The 19,533-nt window shown below is 43.7% G+C and overlaps 1 protein-coding gene across 1 annotated transcript in view; it reads left to right on the top strand.

The window, feature by feature from the left end:
- The window catches only part of LOC126310439 (lachesin-like), a 1,054,486-nt gene that overhangs the window by 476,919 nt on the left and 558,034 nt on the right, over positions 1-19,533 (top strand). The window lies entirely within an intron of this gene.

Here is a 19,533-nt window from a genome sequence, read left to right as displayed (position 1 = left end):
AGACCATAAGGAGCCACGAAGTCATCGTCACGTGACGAGTTGCTTGGGCAATACAATTCTGGACGTGACAATTTTTGAGTACATTTCGCTTTTGTTTAAATATGGGTTCATCACTTCGAACTGGAAACAAAGCGGCAATCCATGGAGTGGTTCCACATCACCTTTCTTCCGAAGAAAAAGTTCAAAGCCATACCCTCAGACGGTAAAGTAATGGGAACTGTCTTCTGGAACTCTGGAGAGGTTATTCCGTTTGATGTCCTCCCTCATGATGCAACGACCAATTTGTGCCACCTTCAGAAAGTTGAATTCGTCGCTACAAAAATGCAAACGAACTTCTCCATCTCCATGACAACGCAAGGCCTCACAGAAGTCTGCGCAACAGGGAAGAGCCCACAAAACTTCACTGAACTGTTCTTCCTTATCACCCCTTACAGCCTGCATCTCGCACCTTCCGACTTCCATCTGTTTGGCCCAATTAAGGATGCACTCCGTGGGAAGCAGTACGTGGTAGTCCTCACAGGATGAGGCAGCTAAGATAGGCAATCTCTGATTTAACCAGAATGAATGGTTCTTATGTTTATTATCACTGCTGTCATACCAAGAATGCAAAAGTTGTTCATGTAGCAGGACGTTGGCTCCGACGCCGACCAGTAGGATGGTAATACGAAGACATACTGGCCCTCCCAGTAAGCTGGCGAAAGGCCGTCACATTGAAAGGTGATTATAACGAAAACTAGGGTGAGTAATAATATGGCGCATTGAAATCCTGAATAAACCCAACCTGATTTTAGAACAAAATATCCGTGGCGTTATTTACCGAATACCCATCGCAAATATTGTAATTACTCCGAAAGTGGTAATCGGATATTAAAGAGTAAAATTACTTTAGAAAAGGGAAATTTGATACCGATACCTCCGTAATTTTTTAGTTAGGTTTTTCTCACTATTCATATGGCTGAAAACAGAAATGAAATGTGTTAAACGGTAAGAGAAATATTTGATGTGAAAGATCAGTAGAATCTTCCCTGTATACAGGATGAGGCAGCTAAGATAGGCAATCTCTGATTTAACCAGAATGAATGGTTCTTATGTTTATTATCACTGCTGTCATACCAAGAATGCAAAATGTTGATGTTGAACATTGCTACACAAAATAAAGTGATTATGGAGAATCAAAACTACCCGTTGAATTTCATCTGATGTTAATGGCAGCTCAGGTTCGTGTTATAAGGCGTTTCATGTCTTCCAGAGTTGTCGGTGTTTACAAGCAGGCCTCTTGTTCTCTTTTTTATCACAAGTAAAAGAAGTGTTAAGTTTGGTGAGTGTGTAGACCATTATGTGTTCCTGAATACCGTTCCAAAGCTCTCCAAATGTTCTCTTAAGAGGGTTTATCATTACATGTCTAGGATGGAAGGAAGATTATATATGTTGGTATCGTATTGACTGCCTTGTGTCCATTGGGATGTCTTCCAATAACTGAGGCAGCAGTATACGAGTATCTCAGGAACTGGTGATAGCTGTGTGTATATTAAGGGTGAAAATTATTGGATTATATGAAAAAAAACGTAAATTAGGTAGAAAATAGGGCGGGCACACACTTTATTCAACAAGTAAACGTCACTACAGATATTCAAAGTGAGGTTATTACATGTGGAAAGAAACATATTGGCCGCTATAACCTGTTTTAGCTACCTCGTCATGCATATGTTGTACATTTTGTTAAATAATCATCGTTTGAATTTTTTTTTTAGTCATTTAAACTCTAAGCAGTTATGCAAATGTTCTGCCAGCATAGATAAAATTGTAGTCTATATGCATCAGCGCATAGATATAAAATTGAACGTACCCCAGCATATTACCTGCAGAATTTTCGTTTCAGCGTCTCAGATTCTGAGACAAGAAGTACGCAGAGAAACAGAACCAGTGAAAAGTTCCGTAAGACGATTAAATTAACAAACGAATTACCTTCGTTGCAAGTGAGATAAAGCACTGTCGCCTCTGAAACTGAATAATTCAATTGTGACGGTAGAGAAAGGTATTGTTTTTTTGGAAATGACGCACTGTTTCGTCCGGACTTGTTCAAAGGAACCTTGAGAGCTGAAGTGCAACAGCCGCATTCTATGAAAAGATAATGGAGAGTATGCGACAAGAAACTAGGAATCTGGAGCACAGTTCACGGACGACCATACAAGTTTCATTGTGGTTGCAGCCCCCGGCAGGACTCACCGCTGCAAACAGCCGTGGTGCCTCAGCAGTTGCTCCCTCGTGGGTTACTTACACCCCTGAATAGCGTCGTGATGTGCATGATTCAGCTAACATTCTCTAGAATTGTCAATGAATAATCTCTAAGAATTCCTTGTACATGATTCCATTCCTGAAATGATCCCTTATAGAAATTTATTGTAATAGTACATTCAGGAGCTCATAGCAACACGGTAAGCTCTATAAAGTGTGCAAAGTTCATTACTCCTGTATTCATGTTCCTTGTTGATAGTCTTCTTCTTTTTCCTTTTTTTCTTCATCTTCCGTCTTGCCCTTTCCTGTTTCTCTACGGAGTTGTTATGTAGGTCGTGGCGATGCTAGTGACGATTGGGGGCCGGATGTACCTCATGATGTCAGTTATCAGTACTGACAATAATTTGACAATATTTACCAGCTTATAGACTCTTCAAAGAAAATTGTTTTTACAAAAGTAGAAATGAGTCTGGGTGAAATGAAGCCCTTTTGTATGTTAAGACAAAAGTGGTGCTAGGACAAAGATTTGATTATCACCGAGACAAAATCACGCTGCAACATGAAACTTGGTGGTAGTCCTCACAAATTCATCCTTCAAAGACACCCATTTATCTCAACGATTGTTACTTGGTGGAGACGTGATTGGAGAAGTCCGCATCTATACTGTTCTTCCTGAGCAGTCCCAGTCACAAAAACTGTCAATGACCGGGAGAGCGGTGTGCTGACCACATGCTTTTCCAAATTCAGCCACTGGGCTGAGAATGACACAGTGGTCGGTCGGTCCCGTTGGGTCGTCAAATTCTGCTTAGTCAGAGGTCGTTTTTTGCTCCACAGCAGTCTAATTGTAAGCTACAGACTGCTCTTGTAACGATTCGTCCCTTACGATCGTAATCTGCAAGCACAGCGCTATGACTACCGCACTACTTCACCTTACTCAGCGATAGATGTGTCTTGGTCTTTTCCCGCTGCTTGCCTTCCTCCTTTGTCTTGGGATCATGCTCATACACGCAGGACTTGTTCATTGTGATTAGCAGCTGTTCATGATCATTAGGCAGCTCTCCACAGTTATTAATACTATGGTGATTAGATGGTCGCCCATGGTAAGTAGACACCTGTGATGATTAGGCAACTGCCCATAATTATTTAGCAGCTGTGACTAGACAGCTACCCACAGTGATTAGGCAGCTGCCCATAGTGATGAGGCAGCTGCCTGTGGTGATCAGGTGATTAGGCAGCTGCTCATTGTGATTAGACAGCTACCCTTGATGAGTAATCAGCTTCCCAAGATGGTTAGGCAACTGCCCATGGTGATTAGGCAGCTGCTAATGGTGATCAGGCAGCTGCCCATATTGATAAGGCAGGGCGTCCATGGTGGTTAGGTGGATGCTCATCAGGACTGGCAACATTTCCCCTGGTGCCTCAGTTCTGTGAGCTTTCTGAAGGCGTGTAAGTAGTCGTGGAACCCAGCATCCAGCGACTTTTGTCCGGTTGAAATGTTGCACAAAATATTGGAAACTGATCCACAACTGATTTTCACTTTTTCCACTGTCATCTAGATTGTGATAGACTTGTCTTCAGACCCCTCATTCTCCACTTTCCTTGTGATTCCCAGTTCTGCACGAAGAGACTAGCTCTCATGTCATTCTTCATCATTCGTAAAGGAACGAAGATACCTGGACGGAGCTGAAAATTTGGGGTGTGAAAGAAAAACTGGGCGGAAACAGGAATAAACGGAATGAATATCTACAAATTATTGATTCACAGAGACTACCGTATCAGACTAAGATCTTTAAACCAAGAGGGAAGAGATCCTGCCAGACTTATGAAACGATGGGAACCATAACAAGCAGCAGTTTGCCTAACATGAAAAGCGCAGAAGAAGACAAATACTTCCACAGTGGCAGCATCTGAGCTACCTACCACTGTTTAAACGCTGGCTCATTGTTACTCTAGGCATCCACTACTTGATCCCCTTCAGATGATAGAAACGAATTACTGTGTGATAACACGCCTTATCAACCGCTGCCGTTTGGATCCTCTAGCGACGTGCTGCGATCCCAGGGCTGAAGACGTATGTATACCAGCAAACAAATTAAAAATTACTTTAGGTGTTTTTATATTTTCTATGTGTGATTAAAACTTTAATCCTGCCCCAGATAAATGTTCTATATCTTTTTACAGCTACATATACATTCCGAGAAGCGCTTTGAAGAGCACTGGAGAGGGCACTTAATGTGGTACTACTACATGTTAGAACCCATTTCATTCGTGTATGGAACAATGGAAGAATACGTATACGCTTGGTGTAATTAGTGTAATCCTGTCTTTACGCCCCCTATGGCAGCTGAGAATATTTACAGTTCCAGTCTTAACACTGGTTCTTGAAATTCCATCAGGTGGATTTGCGGTGAAATTGGTGTACATCTTCAAGAGCCTGCCACATTTTAACATTTTCATGACGCTCTCCTGTGAATCAAACAAATCTAGACCATTCACACCCGTCCTTCTTTTTATTCCCTGTTAATCCTATTTGGCATGGGTCTCACACCCCTTGAGCAATAGTTTGATGGATGCACAAGCTATTTGTAAGCCACTGCAAGGTGACCCTGGTTTAAATGAGTTGCAAACCTGGCAGACGTCGTAAAAATTAAGAGTTTCCTCCAAAATAAAGAATGAGGAAACTTATGACTACTAAATGAGACATGTATGACAATTACGTTGCTTTATTCCTATAAAATTATTGACGAAACAAATGACAAACAGTGACAAAATTAATGTAATAAGACCTTGGCATATCTGACAAAGGGGTTAGGGCGAAAGATACCGACAATCGTGCAACTGAATTAATTGTAATCACGAAGTGCCCAATCATGATGTTAATTGAATGCAGACAGTACTACAATATATTTTGATGGAATTAGAAACAGGCTTTTCACTGATGCGAACTACAAATACTCAAAGTGAAGCCTTAGGTGACCAATACGTTGTAAACCGACTTTATTGTCCCTACGCCTCATCTCACTGTAGAGTTGCATGTGGAGGCTGAAGTAGTAGCAAAATCAATCGCTGGCGAAACTAACGGCCGCCGTCAATGGTAAAGTACAAATCAGCCCTAAAGTCCTTTAATTCCCTCGATATATCAGATCTGACGGTGGCAGGCCAATGGCTCAATGACCTGGCGACGCGGTTGAAGATGACCTAATAGTTCAAGATGAAGTGACTTCTGTTCGAATGTTTACTACAAGGAAGCCTCGCATTGTCATGTTTCTTGGCTCTTACTCAATTCGGTTTGACTGCTTCAAAATCTCCTGATTGCCAAGCAATAAAAAAGTATTTTAGAACACGATAGTTCCCTTCCCTGGGCTCACCTGTGTTTGGTTAACCAATAATGTTCGCCCTACTATCTTGCACAGAAGTCGCTTCACTCTCTCTCTATCTATTTCTGTTACCTACGAGGCAGTCTTCGTCAGCACAGCCGAACTTTTCTGTCTGACCTGAAGTTTATTTGACCTATAATACCCAACACCATTCCCCATACTCCCAAAAATTTTCATATCACCAAAAGCTCTTATTATTGGCTCTTTTCATTATGTCTTGTGCAATTATAGCTCCCTTAACATTTTCCAGCCCAAAATGTTAATGGGAAATATTTGTCACACTGGACAACAGACACTATAAAATACTGGATGACAGGACCTGTTGTTAATATTATAAAGTAATTTAGTTTATAGGTTCTAGTTCCAAAATCTGTTTTTTTCTCATATTCATGGAATATTCTGCGTTGACGAATGAATATGTGTATGTCACTTCTGTATGTTCTGGTTGTCATATGCTATAAAAGAGCATCTGATCCACTAAAGAGTACATTATGTAAAATTGTTAATTCCTTTTCACAATATAATAGAAAAAGCAACTGAAATTATTAATTAACGCAGTCTGTAGGTTTTATGTGTAAAATCTTCTGAAACAATTTCTATCTTTCAAAAAAATGTTCAAATGTGTGTGAAATCTTATGGGACTTAACTGTTAAGGTGATTAGTCCCTAAGCTTACACACTACTTAACCTAAATTATCCTAAAGGCAAACACACACACCCATGCTCGAGGGAGGACTCGAACCTCCGCCGGGATCAGCAATTTCTGTCATTATTTAAGCACAAAAATACTTCAGATTTTTCACTCCACGCGTATGACCTCATCTTTGTCTTTTTCTTGACAAGTCGTCTTTACTTTGGGCTCGTCACTTTGGTCTATTTTCCCTGCCAATACTAGTTCACCCGCAGTTAACTTTTGGAATGAGCACAGAAGAATCCAAAAAACTTGCAGTTCTTATGGTATTTGAGCCAACTGTTGACTACTGCAAGTGCAATTGTGTGCCAGAAGATGTAAAAATACCACCTCTTTGATTTTATGTGGTATTTGTATAGTGATGATAACATGTCCATCAGATCAATATCACTTATACAGGTTTCTGTAAGTTGGGATAACACATGGTGTTGGGACTTACACATATTCTCTTTGTGATTTGTCCCATCTGCTTGCATTATCCTGGGGCTCAACACCAATTAAAGTTGACAGCAGAGTAAAAGATTTGTTGTCATACCATCTCACTACTATGAGTCACCGTTTGTGGTGTACTGGGCCTTCATATCTTTTTCGTTATGAAGTCACAATATTTCAGCCTATTTACTCTTAGTGTTGCAGTGAGATAGATACATCTGCTCAACAGATACTGAACAACTACGAATATCGCTCGTAAAAAAATTGTCGGCGTATAACTTGAAATTACGGTTTTCTTGCAACGTGTCTGTTAATTTTACGAACACTTCATATGCTAGCCCATTTCCTCTTCTTTCTTCCTTTTTTACATGTTTTCCTTCTGCACTCTGATAAATGTGAAAGTCATGTAAGTAGCCAGAAGCTCCTGCCCCACTCAACATTTTGAATCCCCATCTTACAGGTTTGTTTTGTATAAATTGTTTCTAAGAGCTTCTGTCTTTAAAAGCATTCATTGCTTCATCCACGGTGTTCTTCTGGAATTTCTTTCAAAACATTTTTTTTCTGAATTGATTCAGCCTTGGATGAATTTTCCAGAACATCATTAGTTTCAGTTTCATCAGTTGCTAATAAATTTTTTCGAAGTGGAAGACGCTCAACAGTTTTTCGTATCTATTTCGTTACAAACCAATGGGTGGGCCATGCGGGTGCCCCAGTAGCAGAGAATGCTTGGCGTTTGACCAACTTACATTATTGGGTACAGGTCTAAAATTTGATCCAGTTCCGACTTAATTGTGTTTACTGTTGTTTCGGGGTTTTGTACGCTTTACTGATCTGATTGTCCTGCCAAGTTGTGAAGCACATCACCCATCACCAGATTTCTGAAATGTTTGAAAGGACTCATTAGTCCAGTAGGAGCTGATACAGGAAGAGGAACTAACGACTCCATGACTGTAGTCTATCAAACTTTTCTGAATCGTCGTCCCCTGTATGGACTGTTCAACTTCTTTAGCGGGACAACCTTCAGCATAACTTTCAGCAGAAAAAGAAATATTAGGGGATACTTGTTCACGTCCTGATATGTCTCTTGTTTAAACTACAGTTGTTTCATCAGAATCATCATTAATATCCTTTGAGTACAAGTGTTCTACACTCCTGGAAATTGAAATAAGAACACCGAGAATTCATTGTCCCAGGAAGGGGAAACTTTATTGACACATTCCTGGGGTCAGATACATCACATGATCACACTGACAGAACCACAGGCACATAGACACAGGCAACAGAGCATGCACAATGTCGGCACTAGTACAGTGTATATCCACCTTTCGCAGCAATGCAGGTTGCTATTCTCCCATGGAGACGATCTTAGAGATGCTGGATGTAGTCCTGTGGAACGGCTTGCCATGCCATTTCCACCTGGCGCCTCAGTTGGACCAGCGTTCGTGCTGGACGTGCAGACCGCGTGAGACGACGCTTCATCCAGTCCCAAACATGCTCAATGGGGGACAGATCCGGAGATCTTGCTGGCCAGGGTAGTTGACTTACACCTTCTAGAGCACGTTGGGTGGCACGGGATACATGCGGACGTGCATTGTCCTGTTGGAACAGCAAGTTCCCTTGCCGGTCTAGGAATGGTAGAACGATGGGTTCGATGACGGTTTGGATGAACCGTGCACTATTCAGTGTCCCCTCGACGATCACCAGAGGTGTACGGCCAGTGTAGAAGATCGCTCCCCACACCATGATGCCGAGTGTTGGCCCTGTGTGCCTCGGTCGTATGCATCTTGACTGTGGCGCTCACCTGCACGGCGCCAACCACGCATACGACCATCATTGGCACCAAGGGAGAAGCGACTCTCATCGCTGAAGACGACACGTCTCTATTCGTCCCTCCATTCACCCCTGTCGCGACACCACTGCAGGTGGGCTGCACGATGTTGGGGCGTGCGCGGAAGACGGCCTAACGGTGTACGGGACCGTAGCCCAGCTTCACGGTTGCGAATGGTCCTCGCCGATACCCCAGGAGCAACAGTGTCCCTAATTTGCTGGGAAGTGGCGGTGCGGTCCCCTACGGCACTGCGTAGGAGCCTACGGTCTTGGCGTGCATCCATGCGTCGCTGCGGTCCGATCCCAGGTCGACGGGCACGTGCATCTTCCGCCGACCACTGGCGACAACATCGATGTACTGTGGAGACCTCACGCCCCACGTGTTGAGCAATTCGGCGGTACGTCCACCCGGCCTCCCTCAGGCCCACTATACGCCCTCGCTCAAAGTCCGTCAACTGCACATACGGTTCACGTCCACGCTGTCGCGGCATGCTACCAGTGTTAAAGACTGCGATGGAGCTCCGTATGCCACGGCAAACTGGCTGACACTGACGGCGGCGGTGCACAAGTGCTGCGCAGCTAGCGCCATTCGACGGCCAACACCGCGGTTCCTGGTGTGTCCGCTGTGCCATGCGTGTGATCATTGCTTGTACAGCCCTCTCGCAGTGTCCGGAGCAAGTATGGTGGGTCTGACACACCGGTGTCAATGTGTTCTTTTTTCCATTTCCAGGAGTGTATGTCACTGACAAATGTGTATGTCCAATTGATTCCTACAAAACCGATGAAGAATCTTTGTCATTTTAATTTTATCAAGAGTTCCATTGTTTCATGAAATGAAATAATTTGGGATTCATCGACAACTGTATTACTCATTGCCCTATGTATCATTTGTATCATGCCTTTTCAACCCCTGTTACAGCACAATATAGAATAGTTATTTCATTCATAAACAATATTCACTATTTGTGGGATGGAAACATAAAATAATATATTAAAATGTTCCAACACAGTGCAATAATATGAAGACAATGAATGCAGCAATGTTACCTAGTGTGACATGGCTGTCCTTAGCAGCTGTTGGAGACGAAAGTATCTCGGTGCGCTTTGTCCGCATCATAGACCCTTATGAACGTCACAAGCGATCTCGAGGAAGGTGTTTTAAGATGTGTCACTTCAGAAATGCAGAAATGAAGCAAATTGTAGTCTCTGCAGCACTTCAAACCCAGTATAACACATCTGTCATTGTCATGCAAGGCATTTTATGAGAACCAATCGGTGCAATTCTAAACTCGCGTAATAATTTGCTTTTTTATGGAGTCAACGAATCCAGCAACGTCATCAAAGTCTCAAAACTGCGAGTCGCCATTCCATTTTCGAGACGTTTATCTGTGGTGTCCGGTGCCGTCCTTCCTGCTTTTGTGCACAATAGTGCTTTCTGTTAAAACGTTTCTCTCTTTATCGGTTCTGATATGTTGGTGGCGGGAACACATGGCACAGAAGGTCCTATCTGTGTACCCATAAAGCTTTGCGTGTCACAGGGCAGCGTCACAAAAAACTGCCTCGGTTTGATCTACTGACTCTCACCTCTGCCTTGGGAGGCCTTCTGCGAAATTTCTCTAAGGTTGGTGGCCAACACTTACTGTGCCTACACCATCGAGAAAGCTTTCAATGTTCTCTCACTTCTATAGGTCGCGCAAATCTGAATCAAGAGTAAATGAAGAGTAAAGTTACATTAGTGAATTACTGACAGTCACAAATACTGTGGTTTATCAAATGAAAACATAGATTCCTGAGACCTTCCCTTTCAAATCTAAAAAATCAATTATGTATGTAAGCAGATTGGAGTGACAAATGAAAATTTGTACAAAGTTCAAGTTTCGAACCCGGGTTTTCTGCTCACTAGGCAGATACGCTAACCACTACGGCACCCTGTCACAGTGGCTTTATACAATCTATCGGCTATCCTAGATACCTACGTCATCAATCCTCAATCCTAATTACCATTCACACCTTATCCCACTTGCTATTCCCCCTAAATATATAAATGAAAGATATTTGAGACTTGAAAAGATCTCTGGAACTGTACGGCTACATCTGGTTAAAGCACCTTTGCCTGAGTTTCAGGATGGCGGTTTGTTACGGCAGTCCGTGCAGTTGCGGAAAGCCTCTATGCCACGGTGGCTTAGTGGTTAGCGAATCTGCCTAGTGAGCAGCAGACCTATGTTCGAATCCTGGCGTTGATACAAATTTTCATTCGACTCTTCAGGTAGTATTTTATTATGAATTTTGATACCTTATGTGACTACGTCCAGAAAAATGGTCCGTAACACAAACTCCTGCATAAAAACTTCTGTATAAACTGACTGCATTTTTACAGTATCTTGTCAGTAACAGAAGTTAGCCACCTATCTTACCTACGACTGAGCTTGTTTGATCATTTCATTCGCTAATCCTACAAATTTTTGTACGAGCTGACTAATTGTACATGGGTTGGATAAAAAGTAGCGACAACAGTGTTGTAATTCTTATTAGACGTTACTGACTGAAGTTTAATGCATTGCATGCTCTCAACACAATCGCCCTGCATCTCTGTGACGTTTCCTCACTCATCGTCAGCTTATTCATCTTTGTCGACGTCTCGCAAGTACAGCTCTATAGCATGCACGATGCCTTCTTCTGTGTTGTAGCGCTCGCCACGAAGAGGTTCCTTCATATTGACGAACAGGTCATAATCGCACGGTCTCATATCAGGTGAATACGGTGGATGTTCCAGTACCACCCACCCTCACGTATGCAGGAACTTCTGCACTTGATTCGCCTTGTTGCGTATTGGATTCTTATGAAGGATGATGGAATGTAGTGTCAAAAGGTGCCGTCGCTTTCGTTCTACTGCAGGACGATAATGATGTCGCAAGATATCATAGCAGTGACTGAAATGCCTAGGCTGGCAGGACAGAGCGGATTGGGTTGTGGAAAGGGACCAAAATAAGTTGGCCTCAGTTACACTCAAATACAAACTTCATTCATCAACACAAAATATTACAACAAGGATGCAAAACACTCAAAACTTTAATCGACCTCCTTTGATTAACTTCTGGTTGGCTGAAGGCCACACTCAAAATCCAAGACACAAGCCCTAAGCAAGAAATTTAAATACAAAGTTCTTCTGGAGGTTTCACCAAAGAATAATTTCTAAATTTTCAATCTAAAAAGGCTGAAGGTCTTAGCAATTTAATTTTAATGGAACTTGGCTGGAGGTTGCATATTAAGCAGTAAGAAGAGTTTCAATCAAAAGGCAAAAGTCCTTATCTTAAAACATTTCATGAAAAATTCTGCTGAAGGCCACATACGAAACATAATAATCATATGCTTTAAGGGCAAGACAAGAACATTAATTTAAGAGATATTAAAACAACAAATAATTTAACGGCTTAAGCCCTAGAAAGAGGAGTTTCAATTTTAAAAGGCAGAAGGCAGCATCTTAATGCATCTCATGTAAAATTCGGCTGAAGGCCCCATATAAAAGAATAACAATCTCATGGCTTAAAGGCAAAACAAGAACATTAATTTAAGAGATATTGATACTCGGCTGAAGGCCACACATCAACCAAATAACTAAAACCCAAACATGGAAATTACTATGTATGACACAAGGAACGGCGCTCAAACGTTTCCAAGGGATTGTAACACTAACGCCCGTTTAGGTGAGACATGCAGCCTGTCCAACGATTTCTTAATCTGAAGGCAACCCAACCGACAGACAGCCGACCGACCAATCAACCAAATCGGTTCTGTTCCACGTAAACACCAAAACGACGACAACGACACAGAGAATATTGGCGCCCACAACGACCAACAACACCTCAGCTGTCGAACTACACGCCTCCCTGGACAGCAACAACACGACGAGGAAAATACACTGCCGACAATTACGTCAACGACCAGGGCATGTAACCGGAACGCCAAAAGCCACAAGGCAGAAGATACCACTGGTCAACTTCAATAACAGGGAATAAATTAAGTTAAACTCCACAGGAAGACGGCTAGAATCTTAGCCGACTTGAATATACACACGTTGTTGCTCGCGGGAATGTCCCGAGGACGACAACCAGGATCAAACGAAGAAGTGTAAACAGTTGAGGCTCGATAGTAGATTGAGTGAAGACTCAACTTTCATGTCCAGGATCGGTGGGCGACGCACTTCGCAGCACTCGCAAGCAGCACCTCACACTCCAACGGCGCTTGCACACTGCCAGCGGTCCCGGCTAGAGTACGCGCGACGGAGACTTCCTTGCTGCTTCACGCCAACTGACCCACTAGTCACACACCGCCCAGCCGGAAACTATATCCGCCACACCAAAGATAGTACAGCAGTACTAGTATAGATACACGCTGCTCCCGAGCGGTTTCAGGCGCTGCAGTCGTGGACTGTGCGGCTGGTTGGAAAATGATTTTTATGTTGTCTTTCTCCATTATCCTGGTGATCTTGTATGAGTGCGGCCCTAGGTAGGGAAAGAACGCCAGGTGTTTGATTTATTCTTCTGGACTGATTTCTTTCTCCCTCTTGCTCGGTGCAAGATTTAGGTTTCCCGTGATTTCTCTAAACCACTCCAAGTAATTGCCGCGATTGTCTCTCTGAAAGAACACTGCCGACTTCCTTCCCTATCTTTGAAGCATTTCGATCTTGGCTCTGTCTGTAATAACCCCAATCTGAGGGATCTCACTTCCTTCTTCCTTCCTCTCGTTCGGCTGGAGAATGCTTCTTATTTGGGTCTCCAACAGCCATTCTTGCGTTCTTGCGAAACGTTTCGCGCAGATGCTGTAACTCGTAAGCCACACTTTCCTCGTCGCATGTGGTTCGCGCTCTGTGGTGGCAGCTGTTAGCGTTTAAGTACAGTTACTTGGTGTGTCTTCCTCCAGTACACATAAAGTTCGAGGTACACTTCACCTGAAGATGACGAGTAGGAAAATCTGCGAAACATTGCAACAACACTACGCGACACCTCAGCTGATAACTGGAGAAAATTTCATCAGTTGAGTTCGTCTAGAAAGCCTACAATCCCACAAATAAAGAAAAGTGAACTTGTGAGGGTGGCCATGAGGATTAGTCGAGCGGTCCAAGGTGCTGCAGTCATGGACTGTCCGGCTGGTCCCGGTGGAGGTTCGAGTCCTACCTCGGGCATGGGTGTGTGTGTTTGTCCTTAGGATAATTTAGGTTAAGTAGTGTGTAAGCTTATGGACTGATGACCTTAGCAGTTAATCCCCATAAGATTTCACACACACTTGAACATTTTTGATACACGCTGCTGCTTCCACTCACGGAGAGGAAAGCAACTCTATCGCGATAACTGCAGGAGAAATAAAACCACCTCTGCCTCGTGATGACTGGGTGTTGTGTGTTGTACTTAGGTTAGTTAGGTTTAAGTAGTTCTAAGTTCTAGGGGACTGATGACCATAGATGTTAAGTCCCATAGTGCTCAGAGCCATTTGAACCATTTTTTGAATAAAACCACAGGACTTCAACCGAGGTTTAACCCAAGACAAGCATGGTTTGAGCCAGCCACGGCTCAGTAACCTTCGATTAGGAAGCTTGAACTGGCCTCCCGCACTTTCAGACAGTAAACACTGCAACTGACTCAAAAGCCAGCTGGCGCCTCTCACTGCACTACTTCATCTGATCTTATGCTGTCAAATACAGACAGCGGTCATGCGATTTGATGTAAGTTCTTCATTATCGAGCAGTGCTGCCATTACTTTATATTCAACCCTAGTAATTGCCAATTAGTGATGTTGCAGTCACAGAATATTATGTTCTTTTTTATCGTATTGTGACATGCAGAATTTTACGTTCGTATACGTTTAAGTAGCAGTTGTAGACCTCATAACTCGGTCCATAGTGAATGAAGCACTGCTTCATCCGGCCATAAGTGGCCCATCGGGACCAACCGACCGCCGTGTCATCCTCCGTGGGGGATGCGGATAGGTGGGGCGTGTGGTCAGCACACCGCCCTCCCGGTCGTTACGATGGTTTTCTTTGACCGGAGCCGCTACTATTCCGTCGAGTAGCTCCTCAGTTAGCATCGCGAGGCTAAGTGCACCCCGAAAAATGGCAACACCACGTGGCGGCCCGGATGGTCACCCATCCAAGTGCCAGCCACGCCCGACACCGCTTGACTTCGGTAATCTGATGAAAACCGGTGTATCCACTGCGGCAAGGCCGTTGCCATAGTGAATGAAACTGACACTAAAATAACTATTCGGATGTTTGTAAAAAATCTTACAAAAGTACAGTAATTACCATCAATACACTGATCGGTTTTTTCTGTTAACCGTGTGCGAGTTCATGTTTCTCATGAGGGTGGAGTTACTGCGATAGTTCCTCGAGGGTAAATAACGGCAATACAATTTTCCTACAACAGCACGCAAGTTGTATGAGAGAAGGCATAAACTAATGAATGTGGAAACACATCGGCCGGACAAAGAGCCACGCAAGACGGGCAGCGTGTCTTTGTGCGGGCCCCGCGCTGCTTTAATTAACGGCGGACGCGGCGCGAGCGCAGCACGGCTCATCTGTTCCCGCGTGCGTAGGCAAGGCGCGGCCACTCCGCTAATTGGTGCCGCCGCGCCGCAGTGGTTGCGTGTCTCCCGTATCGGGTCGCTGTATCCAGTCCGGGAGGTTTCGCCGTTTTCCGATGATAAAGTAGTACTCCACGAAATACGCTCGCTGAACACGCGGAGAAGCGCCGAGCGGTGCAAAATTTTAATTCGGCTTACACACCGGTACTATAATGGCTTTCGACTTCCAGCTGGACTAATTAACGGAATTGGGGGGATGCTCCGAGAGCGTAGCCAACGTAGCCCGGGCGTCAACACTTCTACAGCCGGGGGTGCGCTGACTTTTCTGTGGAAGGTGTGGGGCAGTCACAGCCAAGTTCCGTTTCTAAACAAAGTGTTTTCGTGTTGTATGAGCGTCACTCCAAAAGAAATACACAATATATTTCTTAAAATGCATATTTTGTTCTACGTATTTGAAAGTTGTACAGTGTGTAAATACATCCTTTAGGAACAATATTTTCATTTCTCCACATAATTTCCATCCCTCTCAACTGATTTACGCCATCTTGGAACCAGCGCCTATATAAGCACGGTAAAATTCTGGACCAACCTATTGGAACCACTGTTTGGCAGCGTGCACAAGGGAGTCATCGTCTTCAAACCTTGTTCCACGAAGAGAGTCTTTCAGTTTCCCAAGAGATGATAGTCACATGGAGCCAGGTCAGGACTGTAAGGCGGGTGTTTCAGTGTTGTCCATCCGAGTTTTGTAATCGCTTCCATGGTTTTTTGACTGACATGTGGCAATAAATGCTGCTTTTGCCGACTCAGTCGAGCTTGAAGTTTCTTCAGTGTCGTCACATATGCTCAGAATTTATGGTGGTTCCACTTGACATGATGTCCACAAGCAGAGTCCTTCGGAATCGAAAAACACTGTAGCCATAAGTTTTCCAGCAGACGGCGTGTTTTTGAATCTTTTTTCTTGCGTGAATTTGCATGATGTCACTCCATTGATTGCCTCTTCGTCTCTGGTGAAAAATGATGGAGCCATGTTTCATCATCTGTCACAATTCTTCCAAGAAATTCATCTCCATCATTCTCGTACTGTTCCCAAAGTTCGATGTATACCGTTTTTCTTGTTCCTTTGTGAGCCACTGTCAGCACCCTGGGAACCCACCTATCACGAACCTTTCTTAACGCCAACACTTTCAGTATTCTGCAAACAGTTCCTTCCCCTATCCCAACGTAGCGTGACAATTCGTTCACTGTGATGCGTCTGTCAGCAGCCACCAATTCGTTAACTCTCTGCACATTTTCTGGAGTGTGTGCAGTACGAGGTCTGCCACTGCTGCCACTGCGAGGACAATCCTCAATATTGCCGTGCCCGCTTTCACCATGTAACCTTCTTGCCCACCGACTAACTGTACTACGATAGACAGCAGCATCTCCATACACTTTTTTGAACATCTTGTGGATGTTTTCCACTGTCTCGTTTTCACAGCACAGGAATTCTATGACAGCATGTTGCTTCTGACGAAAGTCAAGTGTAGCAGCCATCTAGAAGACAAGCTGTGACAATACCACTCACGGGAACAGGATGAACTAGTTTGAAAACAAGCGGGAAGGATTACACACTGTAAAACTTTCACACACGCAGAATGAAAACTGTATTTTTACAAAAATAGTGTGCATTTCTTTTGGAGTGACCCTCGTATATCTGGCCAGGTTTATGACTGCACTGAAAATTTCTCATCGGCAGCAGAACGTTGTTCTGGAAGGAGACTCATCTACAGATACTGATGTCATATCTGGTAAGCCCAAGGCGAATGAAGTAGGGACATTACTGTGAATGTTTTAAGTGGAGCGACCTCGTGCAACTAAAAGTATGAAAGCTAGACACTACTTTGAGATTCTACTAAGATTACTTAAGAAGCCTAAAGGAATTTAATTTATCTGCAAAGGAAGTAGCTCACAAAACCCAACTCTCACAACAAGACAGACAAGCAGATCAAGGATATATATATCTACTAACTGAATGGCCATGGTGATTTAGCGGATAGAGTTCTAGACTGCGACCATGAAGTTTACAGGTTCAGTACCGGATGGGAGTGTGGAGGTTTTCTTGTTCCAATCTCTACAGGATGGCTGTAAGTCCATTCAGTCTACTGTCAAAATGGGTACTGTGAATTTTTCCACGCGGTTAAAAGGCGGCAGGCTGCCCCTCTCCCTCCTAGGGCCGCGGACTGCACGCCACTTGTAATCATTCCGATAGTCTGGACACAAGCTTGCACTACGAACTTTATCTTTACCATCCAAGTGTTTTTCGACTTCATGCCCAGTTAGGCTAGAGCCATCGAGACTGAAAATCATGGCAGCTCTGTGTTTAAATTTCGCACCCTGTATACTCCCAGTGAATCACATGTTATTCCTGTTATTTTGTTATTGGTTATTTTTCCTGGTGTTGAGTTTTAAATGGCTAGCGAAGTGAGATTGTTTGATCTTTATAGAGCTGTTCGCCGTAAAATGAGGTGCGATCTACGGCCGGCCGCGGTGGCCGAACGGTTCTAGGCGCTTCAGTCCGGAACCACGCGACTGCTACGGTCGCAGGTTCGAATCCTACCTCGGGCATGAATGTGTTAGGTTTAAGTAGTTCTAGGGGGCTGATGACCTTAGATGTGAAGTCGCATAGTGCTCAGAGCCATTTGAACGATTCGTGATCTACGTTACGACCAGGCAGATAGAATATTGTGCACTTGAGATATTTTCAGCCTATCGCATAAGCTGCTGTACCTGTTGTACCGAACATTAACTACGTTTAACTTTGCAGCTCACGAAAATATGTTAGTTATTCTCGTGTGGCTTCTGCAAAACGGCCTTAGTCAGTTTTAAATTAAATCTTTTAATTGTAGTTACATTTTTGGAGCAACCGTAAACGTCAGAGATTTTAATTAGACCGATGAGCAAAAATGTTGTGATCTCTGCCCATCGCGAGACTGAATTTTGCCTGTTGGCGTTGACGGGCGCGTGAAGCCGTACGAAAAGCATATAAGCGAGGTAAATGTGAATGGGGAGTCATTCTAGCGACTATACGGGCCGCAAATAGGGAAATCTGCTGACGTAAGCGCATCCAACGTTGGACAGATCGTTCTGAACCAGCGCCTGGGAGCGAAAACTCAGAAGCGGTGTAGCTGGTAGGCTGTTTGCAAGCTACTATTGGGAGCCTCTATGGAAAATGGTTGAAGGACGATGAAATCCCGAGTGGGCGACAAGGTGTCGGACGTCCACGTCTCATCAAAGAACTTGTTTTTGAGAAGCTTTCCTGATCAGTGAAGCAGGGTAGTCGACGATCTATGGCATATCTGACGACAGAGTAGAATGCTTATATGGATATGGTGTCTATTCTTTCGGACATATGGTAAGAATGTCTTCCACGAGTAATGAGTGTGTTGGGGTGGGACACTACGATTGTAGTGTGTCGACATACAAGGTGAGAATGTGGGTCTCGCACGGGGTGTGCGCGAGATAGTCCTTGCAGTCGCACTATCCTCTGTGCCCTCGGTGGCTCAGAATGATAGAGAGTCTGCCGTGTAAGCAGGAGATCTCGGGTTCGAGTCCCGGTCGGTGCACACATTTTCACCCGTCCCCGCTGATATATATCAACGCCCGTCAGCAGCTGATGGTATTTATATAATTCTAATTTCGAGTAGAATGCTGGTGTAGAGAAAAAGTTTCAAAGCCTACAGTTCAGCGCGCGTTGCGTTATTGAACTTGGGGCTCCGCAGGAGACGACCCATATGTGTTCCTTCGCTTACTGGTCGATATTGTCAACTACGATTGCAGTGGGCTCGGCATCATCTAGATCAGTAAAACACTGTCGCCTGGTTTGACAAATTACGTTTCTTATTATACCATTTCGAACATTATGATTTTCTTGAGATAAGACTTTGAGACGCGTTTGCATCTACCTATGTGTTTTGTGCAATCCGCAAAGCCTTAAAATACCCCATGTAAGATTTTCATATTCTCTACGTCGCCAAACCATTGGTCTTACAGGAAAATTAACAGCACCTTTTTGTGGGAAATTTAGTTAAACTTTATACTGGGATACGTTTTCATTAGAGACCATAGTTTTCGAATTATTCAAGAAGAAGTACAAAATTGACCTTCAAACACGTTTTTCTTGGGTATTTAGAAACTGTGACCTCCAGTGGAAGTGTATTCCAGTACAAAAATTAATTACATTAAACTTCCTACAGAAGGATCCTGCTCTTTTTTTCTGTATGACTTTTAGCTTGCACGTAGCGAGGGAGGGAATACGAGAAACTCGCATGTAGTTTTCGAAGCATTGCAGGTTGCATAATAAACAAAAGCGGAAGCTGCTGAATCACCCTGTGTACTGTGATATGTATGGAGATATTAA

Source organism: Schistocerca gregaria, chromosome 1 (assembly GCF_023897955.1).
Source record: "Schistocerca gregaria isolate iqSchGreg1 chromosome 1, iqSchGreg1.2, whole genome shotgun sequence".
In the NCBI taxonomy this organism is placed as follows: Eukaryota; Metazoa; Arthropoda; class Insecta; order Orthoptera; family Acrididae; genus Schistocerca; species Schistocerca gregaria.
This window is presented reverse-complemented; position numbering and strand designations above follow the sequence as displayed.